The 16,542-nt window shown below is 47.1% G+C and overlaps 1 pseudogene; it reads right to left on the minus strand.

The window, feature by feature from the left end:
- LOC119350554 overlaps positions 1–16,542 on the minus strand; it is a 26,736-nt pseudogene continuing 10,194 nt past the window's right edge.

The following is a 16,542-nucleotide window of genomic DNA, read 5'->3' on the forward strand; positions in this document are numbered from 1 at the left end:
TCCATGTCCTCAACTAGCAGAAAGCAGTAAATAGTTCTTACAACTACAACATATAGCTCACATTACCCTAGGCCGCGAGCAAGGATCTCCTTCTGCTTAGCTTGGTAGAACTGCTTTTGAACATCAGTCATACCACTTGTGTTGATGAGCATGACCCTCTCATCTAATTCAAACTATCTCTGTGCATCCTCCCTCTCGTTTCGTGCATCCTCATTCTTTTTGAGTGCAATCTACTCTTTTTGCAATTCCAATTGCTATGCATAGCGAGCATTTCTTGCCGCCTCTTTGATCTCATCCTTCTCTAGCTTTGCTGCCCACACAGTTTCTAATGACAGCTTGCAAGCACTGTCATCAGCTTTACCTCTCTTGTCCCTCTTCACACCATCAGGTCTTTTCTCATGTTCAAGAGCATCAGTGTGTATCGAGGTAGCATCAGTACGTACCGAGGATGCATCAACCGGATCATTGGTGGATGTGCCCGGACTTGCATCAATGGTCTTCTTTTGTTTCTTAAGAGAAGTTTCAACTTCTCTTGTCTGCCACTTTGGATACTTCGAAACCTCTACATAGCAATGCATCAGTGTGAAAGGCTTCTTTTTTTAAGATCCATTTCCTTGAACAAAATGTGTGCATCGTTTGTCTGCACATATAAATATATTGTTAAAATAAGCACAACACATATAGAATATTGCACATCACATATAGAATTACTAGAAAGGCGCATACCTTTTCTTGTATAGTCCTTCCACTTTCTTGCCTATTTAAAATCTGCTGAAGGCAACCACAAAATTTAGAGGTCTCTCTGTTAATCGTTGTGTAACGGCAATTGATTGCATTAGCATTACGCTTCGGCCATGATGATTCCTTGTGTGTGTTGTAGTACTCCAAAATTCTATCCCAATAAGCATCCCGGTTTTGATCTGTCCCAACAATATCCAAACTTGTATTTGCCCATGCTGCTATGAGAACCTAGTCCTCATCACTAGACCAATTTTTGCCTTTGTTGGATTTTCCTTTCTCTGTTATTGCAGAACGATGCTGAGTTGATGGAGTTGCCTGCTCTCCAATTGGACTTTCTAGTTGTGTTTGCGTGTAACCAAAACCAAGGGTGTCCAAGAAGCTTTGGTCAGTATCCATCTGCAAGCAACCAATGCACAGCTATTTTAGACCACAATCTGGCATCAAATTGACAAGCAAAAATTATTTTCTTCTCCTTCCAAAGAGCTATGCATCTCCCCTACATCTCCTCCCGGCGCCGCTCGTCCCTGCATCTCCCCACGGCACCCCGCTCGTCCCTGCATCTCCCCACGGCGCCACTCGTCCCGCCGCCCCAGCAGATAGGCGCGCCCGGCTGCCGCCCCTGCATCTCCCCACGGCGCCGCTCGTCCCTCCGCCCTAGCAGACAGGCGCGCCCAGCCGCCGCCCCTGCATCTCCCCCCTCCCCCCCACCGCTCCGCCGCCCAGCCCCCACTCGTCGCCCAGCCCCCCGTCCCCGCCCTCTATTCTCACCAGGGCGCGCGCCGGCACCGGCGCCGCCGCCAGATCGGGCTGCAGGGCGTGCTGCCGCCCCCCTCTGCTCCCGCTCGCGAGAAAGGAAAAAAATGGTTACCTTGGGCAGCGGCCGGAGAGGAGACGCAACGGCGACCTTGGGCGGCGGCCGGAGAGGGGCGACGGCGACCTTGGGGAGGCGGCCGGAGAGGAACGGGAGCGGGAGCGGGAGGCTTTTTTCGGTCGTGGGAGCGGGAGCGGGAGCCGACGAGCGTGGCTCGGTCGTCTTTAGTCCCACGCCAGGTACGCTCGTGGGAGCGACGTGTATAGGTGCACGACCTGATACACGATCCACTGGGAAAGCTTTTTTGATTTTGATCGTGTATATTTAGCATCCACCTCCATATACACCATCCACTAGAGATGCTCTTATGAAGGGTAAATAGAAGTTGACAAATCACGTTGTGGCTTTCACGTAGGTAAGAAAACATTCTTGCTAGAACCCTATTGCAGCCACATAAAACTTGCAACAACAATTAGAGGACGTCTAACTTGTTTTTGCAGCAAGTGTTTTGTGATGTGATATGGCCAAAGTTGTGATGAATGATGAATGATATATATGTGATGTATGAGATGTTCATGCTATTGTAATAGGAATCACGACTTGCATGCCGATGAGTATGACAACCGGCAGGAGCCATAGGAGTTGTCTTTATTTTTTGTATGACCTGCGTGTCATTGAGAAACGCCATGTAAATTACTTTACTTTATTGCTAAACATGTTAGCCATAGTAGTAGAAGTAATAGTTGGCGAGCAACTTCATGGAGACACGATGATGGAGATCATGGTGTCATGCCGGTGACAAGATGATCATGGAGCCCCAAGATAGAGATCAAAGGAGCTATGTGATATTGGCCATATCATGTCACTATTATTATTTGATTGCATGTGATGTTTATCATGTTTTTGCATCTTGTTTACTTAGAACGACGGTAGTAAATAAGATGATCCCTCATAATAATTTCAAGAAAGTGTTCCCCCTAACTGTGCACCGTTGCGACAGTTCGTTGTTTCGAAGCACCACGTGATGATCGGGTGTGATAGATTCCAACGTTCACATACAACGGGTGTAAGACAGATTTACACATGCAAACACTTAGGTTGACTTGACGAGCCTAGCATGTACAGACATGGCCTCGGAACACAGAAGACCGAAAGGTCGAGCATGAGTTGTATAGAAGATACGATCAACATGAAGATGTTCACCGATGTTGACTAGTCCGTCTCACGTGATGATCGGACACGGCCTAGTTAACTCGGATCATGTTATACTTAGATGACTGGAGGGATGTCTATCTGAGTGGGAGTTCATTGAATAATTTGATTTAGATGAACTTAATTATCATGAACTTAGTCTAAAATCTTTACAACATGTATTGTAGATCAAATGGCCAACGTTGTCCTCAACTTCAACGCGTTCCTAGAGAAAACCAAGCTAAAAGACGATGGCAGCAACTATACGGACTGGGTCCAGAACCTGAGGATCATCCTCATAGCTGCCAAGAAAGATTATGTCCTACAAGCACCGCTAGGTGAAGCACCTGTTCTCCCTGCAGAACAAGACGTTATGAACGCTTGGCAGACACGTACCGATGATTACTCCCTCGTTCAGTGCGTCATGCTTTACAGCTTAGAGCCGGGGCTCCAAAAGCGTTTTGAGAGACACGGAGCATATGAGATGTTCGAAGAGCTGAAAATGGTTTTTCAAGCTCATGCCCGGGCCGAGAGATATGATGTCTCCGACAAGTTCTTCAGTTGTAAGATGGAGGAAAATAGTTCTGTAAGTGAGCACATACTCACTCTGTCTGGGTTACATAACCGCTTGACTCAGCTGGGAGTTAATCTCACGGATGACGCGGTCATTGACAGAATCCTTCAGTCGCTTCCATCGAGCTACAAGAGCTTTGTGATGAACTTCAATATGCAGGGGATGGAAAAGACCATTCCTGAAGTATTTGCAATGCTGAAATCAGCAGAGGTAGAAGTAAAAAAGGAACATCAAGTGTTGATGGTGAATAAAACCACTAAGTTCAAGAAAGGCAAGGGTAAGAAAACCTTCAAGAAGGACGAAAAGGGAGTTGCCGCGCCCGGCAAGCAAGCTACCTGGAATAAGCCAAAGAATGGACCCAAGCCCGAGACTGAGTGCTTTTATTGCAAGGAAAGTGGTCACTGGAAGCGGAACTGCCCCAAATACTTAGCGGACAAGAAGGCCGGCAAAACGAAAGGTATATGTGATATACATGTAATTGATGTGTACCTTACCAGTACTCGTAGTAGCTCCTGGGTATTTGATACCGGTGCAGTTGCTCACATTTGTAACTCAAAGCAGGAGCTGCGGAATAAGCGGAGACTGGCGAAGGACGAGGTGATGATGCGCGTCGGGAATGGTTCCAAGGTCGATGTGATCGCCGTCGGCACGCTACCTCTACATTTACCTACGGGATTAGTTTTGAACCTCAATAATTGTTATTTAGTGCCAAGTTTGAGCATGAACATTGTATCAGGATCTCGTTTAATACGAGATGGCTACTCATTTAAATTCGAGAATAATGGTTGTTCTATTTATATGAGAGATATGTTTTATGGTCATGCTCCGATGGTGAATGGTTTATTCTTAATGAATCTCGAGCGTAATGCTACACATATCCATAGTGTGAGTACCAAAAGATGTAAGGTTGATAATGATAGTCCCACATACTTGTGGCACTGCCGCCTTGGTCACATAGGTGTCAAACGCATGAAGAAGCTCCATGTAGATAGACTTTTAGAGTCTCTTGATTACGAATCATTTGACACGTGCAAACCATGCCTCATGGGTAAAATGACCAAGACTCCGTTCTCAGGAACAATGGAGCGAGCAACCAACTTATTGGAAATCATACATACTGATGTATGCGGTCCAATGAGTGTTGAGGCTCGCGGTGGTTATCGTTATGTTCTCACCCTCATTGATGACTTGAGTAGATATGGGTATGTCTACTTAATGAAACACAAGTCTAAGACCTTTGAAAGGTTCAAGGAATTTCAGAGTGAGGTTGAGAATCAACGTGACAGGAAAATCAAGTTCTTGCGATCAGATTTGTGGAGGAGAATACTTGAGTCACAAATTTGGCACACACTTAAGAAAAAGTGGAATAGTTTCACAACTCACGCCGCCTGGAACACCCCAGCGTAATGGTGTGTCCGAACGTCGTAATCGCACTCTATTAGATATGGTGCGATCTATGATGTCTCTTACCGATTTACCACTATCATTTTGGGGCTATGCTTTAGAGACTGCCACATTCACTTTAAATATGGCTCCATCGAAATCCGTTGAGACGACACTGTATGAATTATGGTTTGGGAAGAAACCTAAGCTGTCGTTTCTAAAAGTTTGGGGATGCGATGCTTATGTCAAGAAACTTCAACCTGAAAAGCTCGAACCCAAGTCGGAAAAATGCGTCTTCATAGGATACCCTAAAGAAACTATTGGGTATACCTTCTACCTCAGATCCGAAGGCAAGATCTTTGTTGCCAAGAATGGATCCTTTCTAGAGAAGGAGTTTCTCTCGAAAGAAGTAAGTGGGAGGAAAGTAGAACTTGATGAAGTATTACCTCTTGAACTGGAAAAAGGCGCAACTCAAGAAAATGTTCCTGAGGTGCCTGCACCGACTAGAGAGGAAGTTAATGATGATGATCATGAAACTTCAGATCAAGTTGCTACTGAACTTCGTAGGTCCACAAGGACACGTTCCGCACCAGAGTGGTACGGCAACCCTGTCTTGGAAATCATGTTGTTAGACAACGGTGAACCTTCGAACTATGAAGAAGCGATGGCGGGCCTGGATTCCGACAAATGGCTGGAAGCCATGAAATCCGAGATAGGATCCATGTATGAAAACGAAGTATGGACATTGACTGACTTGCCCGTTGAGCGGCGAGCCATAGAAAATAAATGGATCTTTAAGAAGAAGACAGACGCGGATGGTTATGTGACCATCTATAAAGCTCGGCTTGTCGCTAAGGGTTATCGACAAGTTCAAGGGGTTGACTACGATGAGACTTTCTCACCGGTAGCGAAGCTGAAGTCCGCCCGAATCATGTTAGCAATTGCCGCATTCTATGATTATGAGATATGGCAAATGGACATCAAAACGGCATTCCTTAATGGTTTCCTTAAGGAAGAATTGTATATGATGCAGCCGGAAGGTTTTGTCGACCCTAAGAATGCTAACAAGGTATGCAAGCTCCAGCGATCCATTTATGGGCTGGTGCAAGCATCTTGGAGTTGGAATATTCACTTTGATGAGATGATCAAAGCGTTTGGGTTTATGCAGACTTATGGAGAAGCTTGCATTTACAAGAAAGTGAATGGGAGCTCTGTAGCATTTCTCATATTATTTGTAGATGACATACTTTTGATGGGAAATGATATAGAACTTTTGGACAGCATTAAGGCCTACTTGAATAAGAGTTTTTCAATGAAGGACCTTGGAGAAGTTGCTTATATATTAGGCATCAAGATCTATAGAGATAGATCAAGACGCCTCATAGGTCTTTCACAAAGCACACACCTTGATAAGATATTGAAGAAGTTCAATATGGATCAGTCTAAGAAGGGGTTCTTGCCTGTGTTGCAAGGTGTGAAATTGAGCTCAGCTCAATGTCCGACCACGGCAGAAGATATAGAAGAGATGAGTGTCATCCCCTATGCCTCAGCCATAGATTCTATTATGTATGCCATGTTGTGTACCAGACCTGATGTAAACCTTGCCGTAAGTTTGGTAGGTAGGTACCAAAGTAATCCCGGCAAGGAACACTGGACAGCGGTCAAGAATATCCTGAAGTACCTGAAAAGGACTAAGGAAATGTTTCTCGTTTATGGAGGTGACGAAGAGCTCGTCGTAAAGGGTTACGTCGACGCTAGCTTCGACACAGATCTGGATGACTCTAAGTCACAAACCGGATACGTGTATATTTTGAATGGTGGGGCAGTAAGCTGGTGCAGTTGCAAGCAGAGCGTCGTGGCGGGATCTACATGTGAAGCGGAGTACATGGCAGCCTCGGAGGCAGCGCATGAAGCAATTTGGGTGAAGGAGTTCATCACCGACCTAGGAGTCATACCCAATGCGTCGGGGCCGATCAAACTCTTCTGTGACAACACTAGAGCTATTGCACTTGCCAAGGAGCCCAGGTTTCACAAGAAGACCAGGCACATCAAGCGTCGCTTCAACTCCATTCGTGAAAATGTTCAAGATGGAGACATAGATATTTGTAAAGTACATACGGACCTGAATGTAGCAGATCCGTTGACTAAACCTCTCCCTAGAGCAAAACATGATCAACACCAGAATTCCATGGGTGTTCGATTCATCACAATGTAACTAGATTATTGACTCTAGTGCAAGTGGGAGACTGTTGGAAATATGCCCTAGAGGCAATAATAAAAGGATTATTATTATATTTCCTTGTTCATGATAATTGTCTTTTATTCATGCTATAATTGTGTTATCCTGAAATCATAATACATGTGTGAATACTTAGACACCAACATGTCCCTAGTAAGCCTCTAGTTAACTAGCTCGTTGATCAACAGATAGTCATGGTTTCCTAACTATGGACATTGGATGTCATTGATAACGCGATCACATCATTAGGAGAATGATGTGATGGACAAGACCCAATCCTAAACATAGCACAAGATCGTATAGTTCGTTTGCTAGAGTTTTTCCAATGTCAAGTATCTTTTCCTTAGACCATGAGATCGTGTAAATCCCGGATACCGTAGGAGTGCTTTGGGTGTACCAAACGTCACAACATAACTGCACTGGTAGAAAAAGGGCCTATAGTCCCGGTTCGTAAGGGCCTTTAGTCCCGGTTCCTGAACCGGGACTAAAGTGTCGGTACTAATGCCCTGTACCTTTAGTCCCGGTTCAATCCAGAACCGGGACTGATGGGCCTCCACGTGGGCAGTGCGCAGAGCCCAGGAAGGAGACCCTTTGGTCCCGGTTGGTGGCACCAACCAGGACCAATAGGCATCCACGCGTCAGCATTTCTGTGGCTGGGGTTTTTGTTTTTTTTGAAAGGGGGGGGGGGTTGGGGGGTTAATTTAGGTGTTTCATATATTGTGTTAGCTAGCTATATTTAATAGAGAGAAGTGTCCTCTCTTACGTCCGTGCTTGGTCGACGCTACGTACTATACATACGTATAGAGAGGACTAGACACGCTAGTTAGCTAGTAAGCAAACAAAGGAAATAGAAGATCGTCATGAACATATATGCATACAGAGAGAAGTGATATCGACCACCTCTCCTTCTCCGAGAGATTGGTCGAACAACAAGTTCTCGTATACCTATCCGACACTACCGGCTACATATATACAATAATTATCTCTTACGAATATAATCATACGGACTCATGGTCCACATAGTATTCTCCGTCTTCAGCGATCACTTGGTCAAGAAAGAATGCCGCCAATTCCTCTTGAATTGCTCGCATGCGAGCTGGTGCTAGGAGTTCATCCCGCTTCCGAAACATCTAATTTGAAGAAGGGGGTCAATACATATATATATGAATGAATGAAACTCAATAAAAATGATGGTAATAAAATAAAATTGTGAACATTGTTATTTACGTACTTCATATTGTTCGTCAGAGTACCCGCCCCGCTCACAGGTCGTGTGGCGGATGGACTCGCAGACGTAGTATCCACAGAAATCATTCCCTTTTTCCTGCCACAACCATTTTACAAGAAATAGAGGTCAATCAAACTGATAAGCAAGAATGCTAAATGGTATTGATGAAACTAGCGCTTGAATCACTAGGAGATGCGCGGAACATGCTACTATAGTACTTACTTTCAGGTGTCTAAATTCCAGCTCCTTCAGCAGTCCCGAAACTGTTCTGATGAATTTTCTCCAAACCCTGCCGGACAAAGAAAACAATTACTTGATACCAGGAAATGAACAAAGTTGCTGATATGGTGGATAATGATCGATTTAACTTACTTCTTGAGGATTTCAGTCATGTCCGCATACTCCTGGGGATCTTTTCGTTTAGAGTCCAAGACGGTTACTACTCCCTGCTCAAGCCTAATCTCTAGGAGAATATAGTGGAAACTGCACACGCATGCATAACTCATCAATTACATTACTATAACCTGGACTAATATATAAGGGAAACCGAATATGCAAAAGACAGTAACACTCACTTGAAGTTGTAAGGAAAGAGTATTATATCTTTGTTTCATTTTTTTTGAATGATCGTAGCAAGTTGGCCTCGGTATCTCCGGGACGATGTTGAACCTCAGTTGCATCTATGAGATATGTGTTAATGAACCCAATATCACCGATTTGTCTTTTATTCAATTCGGCGATCTTCATTCTACATAATATAGTGAGGATAATTATAAATACATGCAATGAAAGAGATGAGCTATATAGAGAAACTTAATGACAGAAGTAGTAGTACTTACAGACAGTAGCAGGTGATCGTTGTTTTATCGAGGGCCAATTGATTGAAAAACTGATAGAACTCCTCAAATGGAATAGGCAACAGTTCAATTCCAACGAGGTCATGCTCCGGTTTAACTCTCGCATACAAAGCACTCCTCCCCCAAACTCTCTGCAGATTTTCAAGTACCAATCATGTAATCTTCGCATCATCGTTGTTAAAGATTTTTCATCTTTGACGAGAGGCTTCCCGTACTCGTATCTGTGTATCTGCACCTCCATGGTATCATAATGTACATCGTCGGGCAGGTAATCGTCAACATTGCCATAATCGGGCACCATCCTCGGATCGACGATGTCGCTAGGCACCTTGAGGGGGGGCACGATTGCTTCGCTTGTTCGCCGAGCTGGGCAATTTGTTTCCCAGCTGCCCGTCGTTCTTTCAGCTTTTGATCACTGACTGTACTTCCCGACCGCTCCGCTTCGGCCCATGTCTTTGCAATAATGCACTCATAGTTGCCTTTCGGCGGAGACTTGGGTGGTTTTGCCAGGGCAGCCAGAGTGCGCTTCACTTTCATCGGATCTACCTTCTCCTCCGGAGGTGGATGTCTCTTTGCTCTCAACCCTTGAAACCAGTCATCCACTTCGGTTCACGCGATCTCGGCGTTCTCCTCTGGGGCCCTCTCATATGGTAACTTCTCTGGAGTCTTTAGAGAAGGACCAAATCTGTATGTCCTCCCGCCTCTGGTTGTACTGCTAGACGCCGACCGAGCAGACGGAGCGGTTGTCTTCTTTACTTGCTTACGAGGCGGAGGAGAAGGACTACGACGCGCCGGAACAGCTGGAGCGGCGGCAGGTCTCTTCCGCCCTTGCTGACGAGGCGGAGAAGGAGGAGGCTGGCTGCTCGGGCGCGTCGGCACAGGCGGAGAAGGAGGCGGAGTGCCACCACGCGCCGGAGAAGGAGCCGGCCGAGGGCCCTGATCGTCACTCGCCGGAGGAGGAGGCGGTGGAGGAGGCGGAGTGCCCTAACTCGCCGGAGGAGGAGGAGGAGGAGGAGGCGGAGGCGTCCAGTTCGGAAGGTTGATCATCTCCTTCCGCCATAGGCATGGAGTCTTCAAAGTAGACCCCAGCCGAGTCTCCCCTTCACCGGTAGGGTGGTCAAGCTGGAGGTCCTCATATCCCTCCGTTATTTCATCCACCATCACCCTAGCATATCCTTCTGGAATCGGCCGGAAGTGAAAAGTTGCGCCGGGTTCAGTAGGATAAACAGAGCCAACAGCCGCCTTGACCTTCAAATTCATCCATTGCGTCATAAGGTGGCAATTTTGAGACTCCGTGATAGCATCCACGGGATAGCTGGCAGGAGCCATCAAGGCATGCTCCGGCTGAAGCAGCTCGGTGGAAGCCACGCTGCTTCTGCGCTGAGATGGCGGGGTAGCTTCGGGGGAGGCTTCGGCAGTACCTTTGCTGCGATTTGCTTCTCGTTCCTCTATCGCGTCTACCCTTGCTTGCAGCGCCTGCATCTGGGTCTGCTGCACTTTTTTCCTCCTCTCATGGGGTTTGTAACCACCTGCGTCCGGAAACCCAACCTTCCATGGAATGGAGCCTGGCGTGCCTCGCGTCCGTCCAGGGTGCTCAGGATTCCCGAGGGCCATTGTGAGCTCGTCGTTCTCTCTGTCTGGAAAGAACTTCCCTTGCTACGCTGCTTCGATATACTGCTTAAGCTTCCTGACTGGTATGTCCATTTGATCATTCGTCCAAATGCACTTCCCTGTTACAGGGTCCAAGGTTCCGCCAGCCCCGAAGAACCAAGTCCGGCAACGGTCTGGCCAGCTAATTGTCTCTGGTTCGATCCCTTTATCAACCAGATCATTCTCAGTCTTGGCCCACTTAGGCCGGGCTACGAGGTAGCCACCTGACCCCGTGCAATGGTGAAGCATCTTCTTCGCAGCATTTTGCTTGTTTGTCGCCGACATCTTCTTACTCTTTTCCGATGTCTTGTGGGCCACAAATGCGGGCCAGTGATCTCTGATCTTCCACATGGGTGCGTGTCCCTCAGCGTCATTCGGAACAGCTAGTCCACCGGGACCCTTTCCAAAGATTACGTAGTGTAAATCATTGACCATAGCAAGCACGTGATCACCGGTGCGCATGGCGGGCTTCTTCCGGTGATCTGCCTCGCCTTTGAAATGCTTGCCTTTCTTTCGACATTGATGGTTGGTCGGAAGAAATCGACGATGGCCCAGGTACACATTCTTCCTGCATTTTTCAGGTATATACTTTCAGTGTCATCTAAACAGTGCGTGCATGCGTGGTATCCTTTGTTTGTCTGTCCTGAAACGTTACTGAGAGCGGGCCAATCGTTGATGGTCATGAACAGCAACGCCTTAAGGTTAAATTCCTCCTGTCTGTGCTCATCCCACGTAGGTACACTGTTTTCATTCCACAGCTGTAAAAGTTCTTCAACTAATGGCCTTAGGTACACATCAATTTCGTTGCCAGGTTGCTTAGGGCCTTGGATGAGAACTGGCATCATAATGAACTTCCGCTTCATGCACATCCAAGGAGGAAGGTTATACATACATAGAGTCACGGGCCAGGTGTTGTGATTGCTGCTCTGCTCCCCGAAAGGATTAATGCCATCCGCGCATAAAGCAAACCATACATTCCTTGGGTCCTTTGCAAACTCATCCCAGTACTTTCTCTCAATTTTTCTCCACTGCGACCCGTCAGCGGGTGCTCTCAACTTCCCATCTTTCTTTCGGTTCTCACTGTGCCATCGCATCAACTTGGCATGATCTTCGTTTTTGAACAGACGTTTCAACCGTGGTATTATAGGAGCATACCACATCACCTTCGCAGGAACCCTCTTCCTAGGGGGCTCGCCGTCAACATCACCAGGGTCATCTCGTCTGATCTTATACCGCAATGCACCGCATACCGGGCATGCGTTCAGATCCTTGTATGCACCACGGTAGAGGATGCAGTCATTAGGGCATGCATGTATCTTCTCCACCTCCAATCCTAGAGGGCATACGACCTTCTTTGTTGCGTATGTACTATCGGGCAATTCGTTATCCTTTGGAAGCTTCTTCTTTAATATTTTCAGTAGCTTCTCAAATCCTTTGTCAGCCACAGCATTCTCTGCCTTCCACTGCAGCAATTCCAGTACGGTACCGAGCTTTGTGTTGCCATCTTCGCAATTGGGGTATAAACCTTTTTTGTGATCCTCTAACATGCGACCGAACTTCAGCTTCTCCTTTTGACTAATGCATTGCGTCCTTGCGTCGACAATGACCCGGCGGAGATCATCATCATCGGGCACATCGTCTGGTTCCTCTTGATCTTCAGCAGCTTCACCCGTTGCAGCATCATTGGGCACATCGTCTGGTTCCTCTTGATCTTCACCATCTCCCCCCGTTGCAGCATCACCATATTCAGAGGGCACATAGTTGTCATCGTACTCTTCTTCTTCGCCGTCTTCCATCATAACCCCTATTTCTCCGTGCCTCGTCCAAACATTATAGTGTGGCATGAAACCCTTGTAAAGCAGGTGGGAGTGAAGGATTTTCCGGTTAGAGTAAGACCTCGTATTCCCACATTCAGTGCATGGACAACACATAAAACCATTCTGCTTGTTTGCCTCAGCCGCATCGAGAAACTCATGCACGCCCTTAATGTACTCGCGGGTGTGTCTGTCACCGTACATCCATTGTCGGTTCATCTGCGTGCATTATATATAATTAAGTGTCCAAATTAATAGAAGTTCACCATCACATTAAAACCAAAGTGCATACATAGTTCTCATCTAACAACATATAGCTCTCCAGAGCATCTAATTAATTAAACCATACATTGAAACTATGTAAAACATTTCAATGCGAAAACAAATGCGATCATAATCGCAACCAATGTAACAATTGATCCAATGGCATAATGATACCAAGCCTCGGTATGAATGGCATATTTTCTAATCTTTCTAATCTTCAAGCGCATTGCATCCATCTTGATCTTGTGATCATCGACGACATCCGCAACATGCAACTCCAATATCATCTTCTCCTCCTCAATTTTTTTTATTTTTTCCTTCAACAAATTGTTTTCTTCTTCAACTAAATTTAACCTCTCGACAATAGGGTCGGTTGGCATTTCTGATTCACATACATCCTAGATAAATAAAATCTATGTCACGTTGGTTGGCATAATTTTCATAAACAATAAATGAACTAATAGTTATAAAGATAATATACATACCACATCCGAATCATAGATAGGACGAGGGCCGACGGGGGCGGATACCAAAACCATCGCACTATATAAGATGCAATAATAAATGTAAGAAAATGATACAAGTATCTATCTAAACATACAAGTAAGAATATTTTTCCTTTCAGAAAGAAGTTAAGAACAAGAGACTCACCACGGTGGTGTCGGTGATGAGATCGGCGTGGGTGATCGATGGCGGTGAAGACGGGGACGGGGCGTGACGGACCGCTAAATCTAGACAAATCTCGAGGAAAATGGAGCTTGGAGGTCGAGCTTCGAGAGGAGAAAGCTTAAGTAGTGTGGCTCGGGCATTCCATCGAACACCTCATGTGCATAGGAGGTGAGCTAGAGCACCACAAAGCCCTCTCCCCCTCGGCCAGAAAAAACAGAGCACTGTGCTCTGCTCTTGCGCGAGGGGGTATATATAGGCACCTCATTGGTCCCGGTTGGTGACATGAGCCGGGACTAAAGGGGAGCCTTTGGTCCCGGTTCAAGCCACCAACCGGGACCAATGGTGGTGGGCCAGGAGCGAGGCCCATTGGTCCCGGTTCATACCACCAACCGGGACCAAAAGGTCCAGATGAACCGGGACCAATGGCCCACGTGGCCCGGCCGGCCCCCTGGGCTCATGAACCGGGACCAATGCCCACATTGGTCCCGGATCTAGACTGAACCGGGACTAATGGGCTGACCCGGCCTGGACCAAAGCCCTGTTTTCTACTAGTGTTGGGTGACTATAAAGGTATACTACGGGTATCTCCTAAAGTGTCTGTTGGGTCGACACGGATCAAGACTGGGATTTGTCACTCCGTATGATGGAGAGGTATCTCTGGGCCCACTCGGTAATGCATCATTATAATGAGCTCAAAGTGACCAAGTGTCTGGTCACGGGATCATGCATTACGGTACGAGTAAAGTGACTTGCCGGTAACGAGATTGAACGAGGTATTGGGATACCGATGATCGAATCTCGGGCAAGTAACGTACCGATTGACAAAGGGAATTGTATACGGGGTTGCTTGAATCCTTGACATCGTGGTTCATCCGATGAGATCATCAAGGAGCATGTGGGAGCAAACATGGGTATCCAGATCCCGCTGTTGGTTATTGACTGGAGAGCCATCTCGGTCATGTCTACATGTCTCCCGAACCCGTAGGGTCTACACACTTAAGGTTCGGTGACACTAGGGTTGTAGAGATATGAATATGCAGTAACCCGAAAGTTGTTCGGAGTCCCGGATGAGATCCTGGACGTCACGAGGAGTTCCGGAATGTTCCGAAGGTGAAGAATTATATATAGGAAGTGCAGTTTCGGCCATCGGGAGAGTTTCGGGGGTCACCAGTATTGTACCGGGACCACCGGAAGGGTCCCGGGGGTCCACCCATCCCGAAGGGCCCCATGGGCTAATTGGGGAGGGGAACCAGCCCATAGTGGGCTGGTGCGCCCCCCTTGGCCCACCCCATGCGCCTAGGGTTAGGAACCCTAGGGTGGGGGGGCGCCCCACCTGGCTTGGGGGGCACTCCACCCCTTGCCCCCCTCCTAGGAGATCCCATCTCCTAGGGCCGGCGCACCCCCTAGGGGGCCTATATAAAGGGGGGGAGGGAGGGGCAGCGGCACCCTTGAGTCTTGGCGCCTCCCTCTCCCCTGCTACACCTCTCCCTCTCGCAGTAGAACGGCGAAGCCCTGCTGCGGTGACCCCTGCATCCACCACCACGCCGTCGTGCTGCTGGATCTTCATCAACCTCTCCTTCCCCCTTGCTAGATCAAGAAGGAGGAGACGTCACGCTGACCGTACGTGTGTTGAACGCGGAGGTGTCGTCCGTTCGGCGCTAGGATCTCCGATGATTTGGATCACGTCGAGTACGACTTCCTCATCCCCGTTCTTTGAACGCTTCCGCGCGTGATCTACAAAGGTATGTAGATGCAATCCGATCACTCGTTGCTAGATGAACTCATAGATGGATCTTGGTGAAACCATAGGAAATTTTTTGTTTTCTGCAACGTTCCCCAACAAACTTCCCTTTGAATAGGTTGAGGTTGGATCCACCCTTTTTAGGGTCGCCAGCATTGTACCGAGGCTTCGGATTATGAAAATGACGATTTTTGGCTTCGTAGTGTGATGTCATGAAGTTTGTCGCCTCCTCAGTAATGAATGCCTCGGCCATCGATGCTTCAATTCTACGTTTATTTTTACATTTTGCTCGAACCGTCTTCTGCATCCTCTCTCTTGCATAGCACCAAGGATTTTGCACGCCCCCCCCCCCAACCAATCGTGCCTCGGTCGGGAGATGCATAATCAAGTGTTGCATTGGATTAAAGAGGCCCGGTGGAAAGATCTTCTCTAACTTGCAGATCAACTCCGGCGCCAACTCTTCCATTTCTTCTAGCATGGCAGGCGATAGTTCTTTCGCACAAAGAACACGGAAGAAATAGCTCAGCTCGGCATGTACTAGTCGTTCATCCTCAGAATAAAGCCACGCAACATCACCGGCATTACCCGCTCAATTCATCTGTGCCAATCATGACTCTTGAGACCAAATATTTTCAATTTATCAAGACTCGCTCCCCTCTTTAGATTCGTTGCATACACATCGGGCAATATCAACTACATTTTCACCCACAAGATAATTTTCCTCATAGTTGGCCTTCCAAGATTGAACCATGCCTTTGGCTTCGTCTAGTTCTGCTTTCCTTTCAGTTCTTTCATGTTTTGTAATGGTCTATCACATAGCGCCTCTTGATCGACTCTAGCCTTAGTATTATCCTTTGACTTCCCCTTTATGCCGAACAATGTACCAAATAGGGCCTCGGCGATATTCTTTTCAGTGTGCATCACGTCGATGTTGTGTGGGCAAAGGAGGTCTTTGAAGTAAGGCAGATCCCACAAGCATGTCTTGTGAGTCCAGGCGTGTTCCGAGTTATACCCCTTGAAATACCCCGGACGCTCTGGATCTGGCTCGAGAGCATTTAACTGATCCAGGGTCTCTTGGCCTGTCAACGGAGGTGGTGCAGAGTTCTTGACAACTCTACCTTTGATGAAGTTCTTCTTGCCTTTCCTGAACTTATGGCGAGGATCCAGGAACTGTCTATGCAAGTCGAAGCAAGAAAACTTGCGACCGTCCTGAAGCCAACGAAACTCAAGAGTTGCCTTGTATGTGGGGCACGGGAACCTTCGATGCACACACCAACCAACGAATAGCGCATACGTTGGCAAGTCATGCGTCGAGTACATGTACCAGACAAGCATTATGAAGTTCATTTTGCTAAAGGCGTCATATGTCTTGAACCCATT

The sequence above is a fragment of the Triticum dicoccoides genome, chromosome 1A, assembly GCF_002162155.2.
Source record: "Triticum dicoccoides isolate Atlit2015 ecotype Zavitan chromosome 1A, WEW_v2.0, whole genome shotgun sequence".
Classification (NCBI taxonomy): Eukaryota; Viridiplantae; Streptophyta; class Magnoliopsida; order Poales; family Poaceae; genus Triticum; species Triticum dicoccoides.